This window comes from Gadus morhua, chromosome 1, assembly GCF_902167405.1.
Source record: "Gadus morhua chromosome 1, gadMor3.0, whole genome shotgun sequence".
Classification (NCBI taxonomy): domain Eukaryota; kingdom Metazoa; phylum Chordata; class Actinopteri; order Gadiformes; family Gadidae; genus Gadus; species Gadus morhua.
In genome coordinates this window covers 28,400,444-28,418,309 of record NC_044048.1, presented here as the reverse complement: position 1 = coordinate 28,418,309, position 17,866 = coordinate 28,400,444, and the positions used below count along the sequence as shown (strand labels likewise).

General features: G+C 43.3%; 1 long non-coding RNA gene across 1 annotated transcript; it reads right to left on the bottom strand.

Moving 5' to 3' along the window:
* Nucleotides 1-3,159: 3,159 nt before the first annotated feature.
* Nucleotides 3,160-13,607, bottom strand: LOC115533146 (uncharacterized). Its single transcript, XR_003974146.1, has 4 exons — nt 11,531-13,607; nt 11,338-11,374; nt 3,855-3,880; nt 3,160-3,721 (listed from the first exon to the last, which is right to left on the bottom strand). It is a non-coding gene; the product is annotated as an uncharacterized LOC115533146 (long non-coding RNA).
* Between the last annotated feature and the right edge of the window lie 4,259 nt (nt 13,608-17,866).

Below are 17,866 nucleotides of genomic sequence, written 5' to 3'. Positions count from 1 at the left end.
TAATTACAAGGTCGTCATCTAATAACTCAACCACTGCCAGCTAGGGTCACACATATTATTGTGTTCTGTATTAAAACAGTAATTACACTTACCCTGTCACGTATTCGATTACCCAATTCTATATAGAGATAAACAATACAGTAACATGTCAGGACAGCAGACGCTATAATTCAGCATAACCATGATACATGTTAGTTTATTGTAACTATGATACATGTTAGTTTAATGTAACTATGATACATGTTAGAGTTCAATGTAACCCTTACCTCCCAGGACTATGGTTGATATTATCAAACGTATCCATCCTATCATTATGAACTGCTCCATATATTCTAATCATGTATAATCAGTTGAACGAGTTCCTGGTTTCCACTCTGGATTAGCCTCTACACAGAAGAACATCTTGACAGACTGAATACGTGTAGGGAGACGGCTGCCATTATCGTGGTCAAACAAGGACAGAAGTCTTTCTACCCTTTGTCCCTGCTCTGTGTTGTCATGACGACTCAGTGAGCTACGCTATAAACGCCACTGAGCTGACGTTATGCTGGCCACGTCGCCCCAGCTATGAGAGTAGTGTCTCATATACATGGATAGCTCTATTCTATAATCTAATATCTAGAGGATGTTGTTCGGTAGGTCTGCCACTCTGGTCCCTCTGCTAGGTAGGCTCTGACTCTTTGGTACATTAGATTAAATGTTTTGAATCACAGCGGTATCATTTGACTTGGTGTGAGTCCGTAACCCTTGCAAATCACTGGATATTAATAAATGATCTGTTACTCATTTACAAAGGGAAACATGTGGAATAAGAATTTACCGTAACACTCTTCCTCCTGTTTCGGTATTCCCTTTTTCAATAAAATAAAAATGTAAATAAAATATCAACATTGGATTCACTACAAGGTCATCATCTAATAACTCCAACACTGCCAGCTAGGGTGACATATTATTGTGTTCTATATCAAACCAGTAATAACACTTACCTCCAGAAGGTTATCAATCCATTCTATATAGAGATAAACAATACAGTAACATGTCAGGACAGCAGTCACTATCATTAGTTTGTTTGATGTAACCATTATACATGTTAGTTTAATGCAACCATGATACATGTTAGTTAAATGTAACCATGATACATGTTAAGAGTTTAATGTAACATGATACTTGATAAATTTAATCTAACCCTTACCTTCCAGGACTATTATTGATTTTATGAAACATGCATCCTATTACTTTGAACGGTTCAATATATTCTAATCATGTAGATTCAGTTGAACCAGTTCCTGGTTTCCACTCTGGATTAGCCTCTACACAGAAGAACATCTTGAGAGACTGAATACGTGTAGGGAGACGGCTGCCATTATCGTGGTCAAACAAGGACAGAAGTCTTTCTACCCTTTGTCCCTGCTCTGTGTTGTCGTGATCGCCCCAGCTATGAGATTAGTGTGTTATATACATGGATAACTCCATTCTATAATATAATATATAGTTCAGGTGTAATGGGCCTATTCCGTTTCTCCGCCTTTTGTTGGTATGGGTCTGTTTCCTTGAGCCCCTCGGGAAGGTTGAGAAGGTCGAGAGGCCAGGGCTCCAACTGATTAGGCACGGCTACGTCCCCCTTCATGACATCCTGAGGAGGTGCACTGATAGTTCACCCTCTGGTTAACCAATACTATAGTCATATTGGGGTCAGAGCTGTTCTCAGCCTCCTCAGACCTGAAGTCCTTGCTTTTGCCAATGGATCCGACCTCTCCTTGAGGAGCTCTTGGAGAGACGCAGGGAGAACTCCCATCTGAGGTCTCAGATGATTGTATGTTAGGCCTTGGATTGTTGTTTGTTTGTTGTTTGTTTGTTGTATGTTCATTGTATGTTATTGTACGTTTATTACTTAAATATACTACCCTAATAGTTATAAATTCGGTAGACTCTTTATTCCTAATCGGTTTATAAAAAAACGATTGACCAACGGGCCGCAGAGATTTAGAAAGAAGCCTACCCAAAAAATAAATAGAAAAATAATAATCCTTCCACAAATTTCAAATGAGAGGCTGTCACACCAATCAATCACAACCCCACTTCTCTATCATGCTAAAGTCTTCATGCCACTGTTTTCCTGTAAATACTCGTCATAAGTGTGGAACAGGTTTAGGACAGGATTGATGGTGCTTACTGTATCAATGGGAGAAGATTTAGTGGCCATTCATATTTTGAGTTATACTTCTACAGGACAACAGGAGAGGCCTCACGTTAACCCCACCCTAACCCTCACCCTAGGCTCAGTCTCAATCCTTTACGGGTAAGGGTTAAGGGGGAGGGCTAACATCCCCTTGAAGTTAATTTTAGATGGGCACCCTTGCAACGATACAGTTGTAACTTGCTCCCGCAATACGCGAGAAAATTAATAATCAAGAAAAATCCTAGTCAAGATGGCGGGCGAAAAGATGTGACAGGATAAAAAAACCAAAATGTAAGTGTTTTCTATTTTAATAATCATTCAATAAATTATGATGACCATCAAAATGCGCCGGGGGCCCCCGGAGCAGAACTCCCGGACTCACGCTGCGGGCCCCCCAGTCGGGGGCCCCCAGCGCCGGGCAGCCCGGTCCGCGGCCGGGGAGCTGCTGGGCCCATGTCCTATGACATTATGTTCAACAAAATGGGACGATGATATCCATATGTTTGATGTTCTAGGGACTCCAGGTTGAAGATAACCTTTAACACCCTGCCACGTTATGCAATAGTTTGTTTTAAAAATGCTAATTAGCCTGGAGAATGGTGGATCAATGTGATGCCGTGTTTTTTTTCCATTTATTTTGGTAGAAATAAACATGTGGCCATATAACCCAGTTCTGCCATATAATTCCTTCTTAATGTTCTGTTTTCTTTCAGGAGATCGTTGCGGCCGCTGCCACCACAGAGCCCCTCCCTCCACCTCAAGCACCTCTCCTGCTTTGGTAGCTCTAAGCCCCCCAACCCCCGGGAAGGTAGACAGATAACCATCCACTGATGGTTTAACACCGACTGAGTTATTGATAAAATGTGACGGTTGACGCCTTTTTGTAATGTGCAATATAAGTTCCATTATATCACTGGTTCTTGTTTGTATGATATTCATGTTTTACATGGATGGCATACTTCCAAAACTACTAGTTTAGGTGGTAGTTAATATGTTTATTCTGGTTTGACATATTATGTTGATCTTCTATAATGTCTGATTCATCATAAAGTGCAATATTGCAGATTCGAACAGATTGTGAACATGAAAAATATTCTTATCTAATCATACCGTCTTTTTCCATGATGGTAAGGTTGCATTCCTAAGACAATCAAACTATACAGTAAAATTCTAGAGACAGATATTGTATCAAAAGATCAAAAAAATTAAATTAATATAAAGATCAAAACCCTGTCAACGACTACTAATGACGTACTGTAACCGGGTCTTGAAGGGTTGTTGTCCCATTTTGTAGGGGTAGGGTTGAGGGGTAGGGTTAAGGGCTAGGGGTAGGGTTGAGGGGTAGGGTTAAGGGGTAGGGGTAGGGTTAAGGGTTTGGGCCAAGGGGTGTAACTGTATTCAGCCTAACCCTAACCCCCCATATAAATATGCATACCGAGCCTCAGTAATAAAAAGGTTGAGGAGCCCTGATTACTCATTCACAAAGTAAAGCATGTGGAATAAGAACTTACCATTTGACTTCTCCTTCCATATCTGTGTCATCTTTTCAATGAAATAAAAATGTAAATAAGATATCAACATTGGATTCATTACAAGGTCATCATCTAATAAAACCAGTGCCAGCTAGGGTCACACATGTTATTGTGTTCTGTATCAAACCAGTAATAACACTTACCTCCAGACTTGTTCTATATTTCTGTTCTATATAGAGATAAACAATACATCAACAGGTCAGGACAGCAGTCACTAACATTCAGCATTACCATGATACATGTTAATTTAAAGTTATCTTAATACATGTTAAGGAGTTGAATGTAACAATGAAACATGTTGAAGTTTAATGTAACACGATACATGTTAGTTTAATCGAACCATGAAACATGTTAATGTAACCTATACCTTATGTAACGTGTAACATCAAGCACCGCTCATCAACAAAAGAAAAGACGTAACAATATCCCCAACATTGGTGAGAAAGCTTTGAAGGTCCTTTTTTACAGTTTGAAGTTTAAATGGTACAGCTGCACACCAAGATAACAAGCCCACCAGCGCTCAGAGAGCGGCTCTCTCAGAGCGGCTCTCAGAGCGGCTCTCTCAGAGCGGCTCTCTCAGAGCGGCTCTCAGAGCGGCTCTCTCACAGCGGCTCTCTCAGAGCGGCTCTCTCGGAGCGGCTCTCTCGGAGCGGCTCTCTCGGAGCGGCTCTCTCAGAGCGGCTCTCAGAGCGGCTCTCAGAGCGGCTCTCAGAGCGGCTCTCAGAGCGGCTCTCTCAGAGCGGCTCTCAGAGCGGCTCTCTCAGAGCGGCTCTCTCTGAGCGGCTCTCGGAGCGGCTCTCTCAGAGCGGCTCTCTGGGAGCGGCTCTCAGAGCGGCTCTCTGGGAGCGGCTCTCTCGGAGCGGCTCTCTCGGAGCGGCTCTCTCGGAGCGGCTCTCTCGGAGCGGCTCTCTCTGAGCGGCTCTCTCGGAGCGGCTCTCAGAGCGGCTCTCTCGGAGCGGCTCTCGGAGCGGCTCTCAGAGCGGCTCTCGGAGCGGCTCTCTCAGAGCACTCTCCCATGGGGGTTCTGAAGCGTCCTCGTGGAGCAAAGCGGTTCTGTACTCTTGGTGTGCAGATGCTGTCCTGGTGCTTCCGGTCTCTGTACTTTAAATGAGTCTGGGGGTTTCTGTGATTCTACATTAAACAGACTAACTTTGATGTGGAAACTCAAATGTGGATATAGCATCAAACAGTAACCCATCCCCCCCTTCAGTGAGCAAAGTAGACTGCAAGATGAAAACTAGTGAGGGCAGCAAACTGTTTTACTTTATTCTTTCTTTATTCTTTTATCTACTTTGGACAGAACAATAAAACTGTGGTCTGCTTGAAAACTGGGTTCTATGTCCGCTTCCAAGTGAACTCTGGTTGGTTTTCTTTAGGTTTTTAACAGGCTCAGACCCGTCTATAACATGCTTGATTTTTTTTATTAGTGTGTAGGCAGAGCGGTTTCTGTATAAACTGTGCAACCCGGTATCACGCGATTTCGTGCTAATGCGCACAAACGTTAATCTATTGAATCGTGTCCCAGAGCACGATTGTCCGACTTTTTTCGTGCTACACAGAACGAAATGTAAACCCATGCATTCTGAATGGGAGAGTTTTTCAGACGAGAGAGAGAGAGAGAGAGTGTGCGCAGACAGTACAGTGCCCCCTCTAGTTATATATGTGTCAATATTTCAGATTTTTTACACAAACCTCCTGAAAAACTGAAACGAACGTGCTCCACAGAACGCGCGTTTCTCAGACAATTATCGTGCTCCACAATAAGAAACGAGAGAGAGAAAGGGAGGGAGGGAGGGAGAGAGGGAGAGAGAGAGAGAGAGAGAGAGAGAGAGAGAGAGAGAGAGAGAGAGAGAGAGAGAGAGAGAGAGAGGCTTTAGAAGGGGTGTACGCAGATAGTACAGTGCACCCTCTAGTTATATATATGATATATGTTATATAACAGACAATTAAAGTGCTCCACAATACGAAACAAGAGAGAGAAAGAGAGAGAAGGAGAGGGAGAGAGAGAGAGAGGGAGAGAGAGAGAGAGAGAGAGAGAGAGAGAGAGAGAGAGAGAGAGAGAGAGAGAGAGAGAGAGAGAGAGAGAGAGAGAGAGAGAGAGAAATGTACTCCAATGTATTTTGGATTGGAGCGTTTCTCCAATGTTTCCCTGCTACGCAGAACGAAATGTAAACCAATGCATTTTGAATGGGAGCAATTTTCAGGTGAGAGAGAAAGAGAGAGAGAGAGAGAGAGAGTGTTAGCAGACAGTACAGTGCACCCTCTAGTTATATATCTGTCAATATTTCCGATCTTTTAAGCAGACTATTTTCTATTGAATCGTGTTCCAGTTCACGATCGTCCGACATTATTCGTACTGCACACAACGAAATGTAAACCCATGCATTTTGGATTGGAGCGTTTCTCAGAATAGGTATATATATATACATAACATAGATATATATATATAGTATATATGTATATATGCCCATCAGTTACTTGGCTCCGCAGTGCATCAGTGTCCCTCTCTATGGCTCCCTCTCTCTCTTTTCCACTGTGTTTCGAGAATTCATATCGATATAACGAGAAAGGATGCAATGATAACGGCAAGAAAATAAAGGCTCCATGGTCATTATAATTTAAATATAATTCAATTAAAGCGTGTAACAAGGAAATTAGATGATCTAGTTGTGGTTCAGCAGAGGCTGAATTTTAACCGAATTCGGCCTATAACCTTTTTTTTTTACATCGTTTTTATATTATGAATATTTTAATATTGTCTGGTATACCTGAACCACATTTACACATTGGTGGAAGTGGATTTTCAACGGTGAGTTTGGCTACGGATCGATTGATAATTGAATAAAAGCAACATGGTCTAAATATTATAGGCTAACTAAATAATTGTATATTTATATATTTAATTTATATATATATAATATATATTTTAATATTAAATTAATTCAATATTAAACCAATGCATTTCAATCGGGAGATTCTTTTCGCCTTCACAAGGGCGGGCGGGCTGCGCAGTGCACGCTCTAACGTCATCTTATTATAACGATAATTTAATAAAAGCTACATGTCTACTATATATAAAGGCCGATATAATATATATTTTAATATTTAATCAATTCAATATTTTTTTCGACCTCAGAAGGGCGGCGCAGTGCCCGCTCTATATCGCCCCCGTATCGTTCTATTTCCCACAGTTTAGATAATAGGTAATTAGTACGTCTCTTTTGTAATCAACATGACTCCATTGAAACGCATTGGCAACAAGCCGTTGCTAGAAATTAATCTAAATTAGTTGACAAGTGATCGAAACTTGTCCATTAGACCTTCAACTAGTGTTGCATCTTGGGATTACCCTGTGAAAATTGTGGGTCCCTGGGAAAAAGCCGGCCCTAACCCTAACCCTTATCCTAACCCTAACCCTAACCCTAACCCTAAGCCCAACCCGAAACATCATCCCCACCACATGTCTTTCCACCACATTCTGAACCACTAGGTCGTGCAGGCAACACTTCTGAGTGGCTTTGTCCAAATAACAGTCCATTTGGGAAAACTTTTTTTCTCTAAGGGCTAGAACTCCAAATCTCGGATCCATCGTTCTCGGGACCCCGGGAAATGTGCGAATACATTTTGGCAGCTATCTCGAAAAGGCCGGAAAAGGGGGCGTGACCCCCAACAGCAGAGTAAATGTACATAAGATAGAGATTAGTTTCTAGTCCCCATTTTTTGTGGGAAAGAGTTGTACATTTGTGGCTGGTGTGTAGACACAGCTGGCCTGTGGCCAAGTTTTTGAAGTCTGGGGTCAAAAGGTCAAAAGGAGCCAGCACCATACCGCTTATGAGATAACAAAAAGTGAATGTGCATTTCTCTCATAACTTTTTGTCATTATTAAAGAGAGGCCTGATTCTCAGATATGCATGTTGGATGGCTAGGGTGTAGGTCTGGGAAGAACTTCAGGCCAAAATCTTGCAAGCGAGCCGCTGGGTGAGGTGCAACGAGATGGAGCACTTGCTGAGTCATTTCCTGTAGGGCTGGAGCCTGAAGTTGATGCGTATGCGTCCTTTGAGACCCCCTTTGATATAAAAGAGACGGGGGGGGGTGCTTGTGGACAGTAGGGGTGTACACTAGACATAAATAGGAAGCACACTCAGGAGGAGGAATGAACCACTCACACATATTTAATCAAGTTAATTAAAAAAGTAACTTATTCAAGTCTAAACTGCAGAAAATAGAAACATCCAAGGCGCCTTTGAAGGAATACTTGGAATATCTGTCTATATTCTAACCAGCGGACCCTAGTTTACGACAAAAGCAACACATTGACAGCAGCTCCGCCGCGTGGTTTTTGGAGCCATGTGTGATGTGTCCAGTGACGTGGACGCAGCCCCATTGAAAAGAATAGGGCAGTCATGATTAGAGCCGTTATTGTAATGCGTTTTCCGCGATGGACCAACGTAGTTATACTGCATTCTGGTGTGAGACTGGGTTTAAGGGACGTGGTTAGTTTCAGTTTTTAAGGGGGTCTGCTCTAAAAATCGGTTGTTGTTTTGACCAATCCATAACTCGAGCGGGCACTGCTGCGCCCTTCTGAGGTAGAAAAAAATCTCCCGATTGAAATGCATTGGTTTAATATTTATGTAATTACATATTAAAATATAGGCTATATATTATTGAAACATAAATATACAATTATTTAGTAATAATATTGTGGCGACTCCTCCGGGGTCGCACAGAGGATCCTGGGAATTGGTAGCCTGGTCCTACCAGACCATCGTACTACCAGACCATCGTACTACCAGACCATCGTACTACCAGACCATCGTACTTCATTTCATTTGTACAGAAGGTCTGGAACTGCCCAATGGACAAACGTTCACTCACTTGGAGGCGGGTGTCTGTAGCAGTTTTAAAATGATTGGATCTGCCCAGTGCCACTCTGGATCTGCCATAACCAATCGCACAGCGTTTGGTTGTGACGTATGTCATGCAACGGGACCGGCTCCTTCACCACTAACGGAGCCAGCTGGAAAATCTAACTTTTCCCGAACCCGGTGGGGAGAAGCGCCACAACATCATGGCCACCAACAAAACTCAACAAAGCTTGTTCTTACTCCGGCTTTAATTGATCGATATTCGGCAGCGATCCCACAACAGACCGAATAGCTTCTCTCGTATCCTTCTCCATTGTCTTCCTTGTCTTCCTCTGACTGCAACTGAAACTGGCGCGTGACCTAGACGTCATCGTTCTCAGCCACTTCCTCTGTTTGCTGATTGGACCGCCAGAAATCTGGCTTCCAAGGAACCCATGCATATGAAGCAGACCCAGACCTACTGAAGTGAAATGAAAATTGAGAGGAAGTAGGTAGCTGGGCGGTGCCAGGCTAGTAATATTATGTTATGTTATAATATTATGCATTGGTATAATATTGAATTAATTAAACATTAAAATATATATTATCTATCAATAAATAAATATTTAGTTGTGTGTATGTAGCTTTTATTCAATTATCTATAACAAGATCTGTAGCCTATCTGCACTACCACCAATGTGTAGGCCTAAGTGTGGTTCAGGTATACCAGACGATATTAAAATAATCATAACATAAAAACGATGTAAAAAATTAGGTTATGGGCCAATTTTGGTTAGAATTCAGCCTCTGCTGGCCCACAACTAGATCGTCTCATTTCCTCGTAACACGCTTTAACTTAATTATATTTAAATTATTATGACCATGGAGCCTTTATGTTCTTGCCGTTATCATTACATCCTTTCTCGATATGAATTCTCGAAACACAGTGGAAAAGAGAGAGAGGGAGCCATAGAGAGGGACACTGATGCACTGCGGAGCCAAGTAACTGATGGGCATATATACATATATACTATATATATATATACATGTATATCATGTGTATATTCTGAGAAACGCTCCAATCCAAAATGCATGGGTTTACATTTCATTCTGTGCAGTTCGAATAACGTCGGACGATCGTGCTCTGGGACACGATTCAATAGATTACTTTCCGTCTGCTGTAAAAAAAAGAGGGGAATCAGAGTATCCCTAATACACTACATTTATCATTTGATGCATTTGTTGTTTTGACACATACATAAGTAGAGGCTGCACTGTACTATCTGCGCAGACCCCTTCTGTGGTTGAAGAAAATATCCCAATTGAAAGGCAGAGGTTTAAATTTCGTTCTGTGTAGCAGAACAAAATAGTACACTAGATTTACCCTTTGATGCATTTATTGTTTTGACAAAAACAGAGGGTATATTATATCTGCGCACTTCTGAAGTCTCTCTCTCTCTCTCTCTCTCTCTCTCTCTCTCTCTCTCTCTCTCTCTCTCTCTCTCTCTCTCTCTCGTTTCATTCTGTGGAGCACGATAATTGTCTGAGAAACGACAAGTGCCCCACACGTTATGTGGGGCACGTTCATTTCAGTTTTTGAGGTCTGCTTAAAAAATCAGAGATATTGACACATATATAACTAGAGGGTGCACTGTACTATCTGCGCACACTCTCTCTCTCTCTCTCTCGTCTGAAAAACGCTCCCATTCAGAATGCATTGGTTTACATTTCATTCTGTTTAGCACGAAAAAAGCCGGATAATTTTGCTCTGGGACACGATTCAACAGATTAACGTTCGTGCGCATGAGCACGAAAACGCGTGATACCGGGTTGAACTGTGTTAACAACTTGTTTTTAAAGCAGGACGTAGTCACATGGGAAAAGTTGCTTCATCTCCATGTCAGCTCGGCCGTAACCATTTCAATTAATTTGCCATAAAGGATAGAAAATGGGTGCAATCCGAATGTAACGGCGGCCGGCTTGACCGCAGTCAACTATATCCCACCCACAAGACCCACAATGCCTCGTGGGTGGGATGTGCACTTTTTCCACACACAGGAAATATAAAAAGCATATTCAGCCAGGTATGAGTTAACTTTTTGAGATTAAAGTGAGTCAGACGTGGTGCAATAAGGAGGGTAACGCAGTAATCGAGATATGGCCGGAAGAATATGTAAAGACATTTTGTGGCTCATAAAATTGTGTGTCCTGGATTACTTGTTTTAATTACTCAGTTAAAGAATGGTGGAAGTTCCTCCAAATGATTTTTAACTTGTAGGAACACCGAAGCAAAATGAAAACCCCAAGACCGCACAAAGCTTCTCCATTGATGTCGTCCTCAACTAGGAGGCGTTGGGAGTTTCCCTCTGAGGTTCTGTCCAACAGACGAGCGACCCGCCGACCACGAGGCGTTGGTTTACAATACGGTCGGCCTATCAGAGTCCAGTGTGAACGCTGACTGAACCAAACGAAAATGTAACAAAGCCAGACCTTCACCCTGAGTCGGACCGAGTCGAAACGAGTGAAAGGAGTAAAAGCGGACTTTCTACCCTGTGTCCCTGCTCTGTGTTGTCATGACGACTCAGTGCTACGTTATAAACGCCACTGAGCTGGACGTTATGCTGGCCACATCGCCCCAAAAATGATTTTTTTTTCTGTATGTTTTTAATCACAGCGATTTTAATTTGACTTGGTGTGAGTCAGTAACCCTTGCAAATCACTGGATATTAATAAATGATCTGTTACTCATTTACAAAGTGAAACATGTGGAATAAGAACTTACCATTGAACTCCAAATCCAGTTCCAGTGTTTTCACTTTCTATAAGATAAAAATGTAAATAAAATATCAACATTGGGTTCATCATTAAGGTCATCATCTAATAACTCCACCACAGCCAGGTAGACAGTATTACCAAGAAAGTATTACCAAAACTCCACAAAAATGTATGCTTTCCAACCAGAGATAAAAACTCACTGGACCAAGTATATCCAAATATACACAGGGCATATGAAGCTGCACCATCCCCACACCTCGGATTATCAGATCATATCTCCTTGACGCTGATTCCATCTTATAAACCAGTTGCTGTAGAACCAAACCAGCTGTGAAGACAGTACAGGTATGGAGTGAGGAAGCTGTTACATCACTACAGGTCTGTTTTTAGAGCTCAGTATGGGAGGTATTTACTCAGGGAGCCAACTGTGAGGAGTACACCTCTAACGTCCTGGACTACATTCAGTTTTGCACCGAGACAGTACTGCTCACCAGAACCATCAAGGGGTTCCCTAATCAGAAACCCTGGTTTGACGGTAATGTGAGGTCGCTGCTCAGGGCGAGAGATACTCCCTTCAGGTCGGGGGACAGGCTGGCCTATAGAACTGCCCGACAAGACCTAAAAAAGGGCCTTAAAGGGGACATATCACACCACCAGGTGTGAGTGTGATTAGCCGTTACAAGCAGGTGTGAAAATATGCAGCATTGGGACATCACAGGCGGGCGTGTCCACCTAGATGTGTGCTGGATAGATCAGTCTACCAGCCTACCCAGTGGACTGAAGCAAACATTGCTCATCTGTCTGTCACACACCTAGGTGGACACGCCCACCTGTGATGACACAATGCTGCACATTTTGAAAACGGCTGGTAATGGCTAATCACACTCACACCTGGTGATATGATAGGTCCCCTTTAAAGAGGTCAAAGGCAAGTAGAGACAGCGCATTGAGGGTCACTTTGAAAACAAGGACCCACGGAGCATGTGGTGAGGAATCAAAACTATATCTGACTACAAATATAAAAGACCACACTTGTTAGCAAGGAAGAGGAGCAGACACACACTCTTCAGCACCACCAGGTGAGGTCCACCATGAGAAGGATTGACCCCAACAAGGCTACTGGCCCTGATGGGGTGTCGGGCCGTATACTGAGGTCATGTGCCGACCAGTTAGCAGGAGCTTCTACAGACATCTTCACCCTCTCTCTGCAACAAGCTGCAGTTCACACCTGCCTTAAGACCACTACCATCGTCCCTATCCCCAAAGAATCTGCCATTACCTGCCTCAATGAATACCGCCCAGTCACCCTCACCCCAGTAATCATGAGGTGCTTTGAGCGGATGATACTGGCGTACATCAGAGACTGCCTCCCTGTGGACCTGGACAGCCACCAGTTTGCCCATCAGGCAAACAGATCCCCAGAGGACGCTGTCTCCATCACACTCCACACAGCCCTGTCCCCCCTGGAGTACCCCAACACATATGTAAGGATGCTCTTTGTGGACTTCAGCTCTGCCTTCAACACCACAATCCCCCATAAACTGGTCCTCAAACTCATTCATCTTGGTTTCCCCACCTCACTCTGCTCATGGATCCTGGACTTTGTTTCAAACAGACCGCAGAATGTCAGAGTAGGGGACCTGACATCCTCAACTATAACCTTGACCTCCGGTGCGCCCCAGGGGTGTGTACTCAGCCCAGCCCTATAAACCCTCTTCATCAATGACTGCGTACCCATCCAGTCATCCAACACCATAATCAAATGAGCTGATGACTCCACTGTGGTGGGGCTCATTAGTGACAACAATGAGGGCCATTACAGGCAGGAGGTCCAACGCATGGCAGAGTGGTGTGTGGATAACAACCTGGTCCTGAACACCACCAAGACAAATGAGATCCTTGTGGACTTGTGGACTCATCACGCAGACCCCACTTACCATCAACGGGGAAGAAGTGGAGAGGGTAACATGGGCTACTAACATCTCCAACCTTGTAAAGAGGGCCCAGAAGAGGCTCTTCTTTCTACTGAAGCTCAAACAGGCTGGTTTATCCTCACACCTGCTCATTAACTCTTATAGGAGCACAATTGAGAGCATCCTCTGCCAGGGCTGCAGTGTGTGGTATGCAGGCTGCATAGCGGAGAGCAGGAGGGACTTGGCCAGGATGGTTAGGTCTAGGGATCGACCGATATATCGGTCGGCCGATATTATCGGCCGATATTCGGGTTTTTTACGTGTATCGTATCGGCCGATACGCGGCTGATTTTCACCGATTTATTTTTATTTATTTATTTTTTTCTTGTTCTACCTCAGCTGTTTTTAATATTTGTTAAATATTCTTCATCTACTTGTTCTTACTTGTTCTACTTCACCTGTTTTTACTATTTGTTAAATATTGTTTTTTATATTGAAGTTCAATAAATATTCCTTTAAAAAAAAAAAAAAAAACGGCTCAAGAAAATCGGTATTGGCGTATCGGCGTATCGGCTAAGGCTGATGAAAAAATATCGGTATCGTATCGGCCCTAAAAAATCGGTATCGGTCGATCCCTAGTTAGGTCAGCAATAAAGATCATAGGAGCTGAGCTCCCAGACCTGGACTCTGTGTGTGCTGACCGTCTGAAGAGGAAGGCAAGGTCAATCACCACAGGTAAAACTCCCCCTGGACACAGCTTGTTTGTCCCCCTCCCATCAGGGGAGAGGTACCGCACACTCCGGGCCCGCACCACAAGACTGAGCAACAGCTTTTCCCCAAGAGCTGTAGCCTCCATCACCCCCAACCCCCTAACAAAGCACTAAGGACAACTCTCCTCCAGGAGCAGTAGCTTCAGACCCCCACAACCCCCCCGCCCCGCCCCTCCACACACACAACAGACTGGACTTGATGGGCACAATATGGACAGGGCGATGTGTGTGTGTGTGTGTGTGTGTGTGTGTGTGTGTGTGTGTGCGTGCGTGCGTGCGTGCGTGCGTGTGTGTGTGTGTGTGTGTGTGTGTGTGTGTGTGTGTGTGTGTGTGTGTGTGTGTGTGAACTTAAACTGCTGCTAGAGACTGCATACCTGTATTTCGTTGTGTACTACAATGACGACTAAACTCCTTGAACCTTCACACATATTATTGTGTTCTGTATCAAACCAGTAATAACACTTACCTCCCTATATTGACGCGTCAATTCTGTATAGAGATAAACAGTAGAGTAACATGTCAGGACAGCAGTCAATATCATTCAGCATAACCCTGATACATGTTAGTTTGATGTATCATGATACATGTTAGTTCAATCTAAACACAATGCATGTCAGTAGTTTAATGTTATCATGATACATGATAGAGTTTAAAGTAACCATGATACATGTCAGAGTTTAATCTAACCCTTACCTTCCAGGACTATGATTGATATTATGAAAGGTATGGATGCTATTATTACGAACTGCTCAATATATTCTATCTGAGTTATCTGTTACTCATTTAGAAAGTGAAACATGTGGAATAAGAACTTACCATCAAACTTCATCTGCTGTTTCTGGGTTTTCTTCTTCTATAAAATAAAAATGTAAATAAAGTATCAACATTGGGTTCATTACAAGGTCATCATCTAATAACTCCACCACTGCCAGCTAGGGTCACACATATTATTGTGTTCTGTATCAAACCAGTAATAACACTTACCTTCAGAAGTTGTATCCACAAGTCTATATAGAGATAAACAATACAGGAACATGTCAGGACAGCAGTCACTATCATTAGTTAGTCTAATGTCACCATGGTACTTACTTACTGCCCTTTATGCCTACTGGCATGGAGGGCAGAAACTAAGGATCTCCATTATGGTCTGTTTAGGGTCAGGTTATAACCATGATACATGTTATTAAAATCTATAGATTAAACTACCATCATGGTTATAACCATGATACATGTTATTAAAATCTATAGATTAAACTAACATCATGGTTATAACCATGATACATGTTATTAAAATCTATAGATTAAACTAACATCATGGTTATAACCATGATACATGTTATTTAAATCTATAGATTAAACTAACATCATGGTTATAACCATGATACATGTTAGTAAAATCTATAGATTAAACTAACATCATGGTTATAACCATGATACATGTTATTTAAATCTATAGATTAAACTAACATCATGGTTATAACCATGATACATGTTATTAAAATCTATAGATTAAACTAACATCATGGTTATAACCATGATACATGTTATTAAAATCTATAGATTAAACTAACAGATAGATAGATAGATAGATAGATAGATAGATAGATAGATAGATAGATAGATAGATAGATAGATAGATAGATAGATAGATACTTTATTAATCCCGGGGGAAATTCAAGTATCCAGTAGCAGCCGAAAACACACATAAAAACAGTGCAGATGGATGTGCAAAAATACAGATATAAATAAATATAAATAAATAAATAAATAAAATGTCCATTGTTGTTATCTATTGTCCTCCCTGCCTTTACTGGGAGCTGTTGTACAGTCTGATGGCCAGGGGGACGAAAGAGTTTTTTAGTCTATTAGTGGAGCTGGACTGGGACAGCAGTCGGCCACTGAACACACTCCTCTGCCTGGTGAAGGTGTCATGCAGAGGGTGGTGGGTGTTGTCCAGGATGGACAGCAGTTTGTCAAGGGTCCTTCTCTCTGCCACTGTCACCAGAGAGTCCAGCTCTGTTCCCACTACTGAGCCAGCACTCCTCACCAGTCTGTCCATTCGACCAGCGTCTCTCCTCCTGCTGCTTCCTCCCCAGCAAACCACAGCATAAAAGAGCACGCTGGCCACCACAGACTGGTAAAACATCTGCAGTAGTTTTTTGCAGATGTTGAAAGACCCCAGCCTTCTTAGGAAGTACAGACGGCTCTGCCCTTTCCTGTATAAAGCTTCCATATTTGCTGTCCAGTCCAGCTTGTCGTCCAGCTGCAGTCCCAGATATTTATAGGTCCTGACCACCTCCACATCGACCCCCTCGATGGACACGGGTAGGAGATGTGGTTTCTTCCTTCTCAAGTCCACCACCATCTCCTTGGTCTTGGAGGAGTTCAGCTGCAGATGGTTGGACCTGCACCACCTCACAAAGTCCTCAACCAGGCTCCTGTACTCCCCCTCCCTTCCATCCTTGATACAGCCAACTATCGCAGTGTCGTCTGAGTATTTCTGAACATGGCAGAGCCCAGAGTTATGCTGGAAGTCGGATGTATACAAGGTGAAGAGGACGGGAGAGAGCACGGTGCCTTGTGGTGCTCCGGTGCTGCTGACCACAGTGTCTGACGTGCAGCCCTTCAGTCTAACGTATTGTTGTCTCTCTGTGAGGTAGTCCGTAATCCATGTAACCAGGAGTGGGTCCACTCTCATCTCTGTCAGCTTGTCTCTCAGCAGGAGGGGCCGGATGGTGTTGAAGGCGCTGGAGAAATCAAAAAACGCGATCCTCACAGCGCCGCTCTCCCTGTCCAGATGAGAGTGGGCCCTATGGAGCAGATAGAGGATGGCATCCTCCACGCCCACCTTCTCCTGGTATCCAAACTGCAGTGGATCTAGTGCGTGGTGGACCTGGGGTCTGAGGACATGGAGCAACAGCCGTTCAAATGTCTTCATAATATGTGATGTCAGTGCTACTGGTCTGAAGTCACCCGGCTCCCTGGGGTGTTTTTTCTTAGGAACCGGGATGAGACATGAAGTCTTCCAGAGCATTGGGACCCTCCCCAGCTGCAGGCTCAGGTTGAAGACATGCTGGAGTGGCTCCCCCAGTTCAGCAGAACAGGCTTTAAGCATCCTTGGACACACTCTGTCCGGGCCTGCTGCTTTCCTTGGATGAAGCCTCCTCAGCTCTCTGCTCACCTGATCCTTGGTGATGGTGGTGTGGAGGGGGGTTGAACTGTCCATGGGTGTGGAGGGTGGGGGTGGGGGTGGTCTGCAGTCTGAGGTGGTGGAATTGGGGGAGGTGATGGGGCCTAAAAAAATTTTTTGTTTGGTTCCGGTTTCCGACCGACCCTGTCAATTTATGTGCGACCCAAATTATTTTCTGAGCTTTATAAAAAAAAAAAAAAAAAAAAAAATTTTTTTTTTTTTGATGCAAACTATAATTACGTTCTGGTACAGCACCTCTTCATTCTGAACAAGGATGAGCGAATTTTCTCGTTTTTAAATGAAAACAACCTACCTATCATTCGCTGCCGCTGGAAAAAATAAAATAAAAAAATAAAATAAATTCCCTACCTACCCATGACCTCAACTGACCACCAACAGGAACCAAACTTTTTTTTTTTTTAGGCCCGGGCATGGTGTGGGTGTGAAGTGGACCATCGCTGGTTGTGGGAGCTGGAGTGTCAAACCTGTTAAAAAACAGGTTTAGCTGGTTTGCTCTTCCAGCATCCCCCTCTCCTGTGATGCTGCCCTTCTTCTTGCAGCCTGTGATGGTTTTCATGCCATCCCAGACCTCCCTCATATTGTTATGCTGCAGCTTCTGTTCTACCTTCCTTCTATATTCCTCCTTCGCCTCTCTCAGGTGGA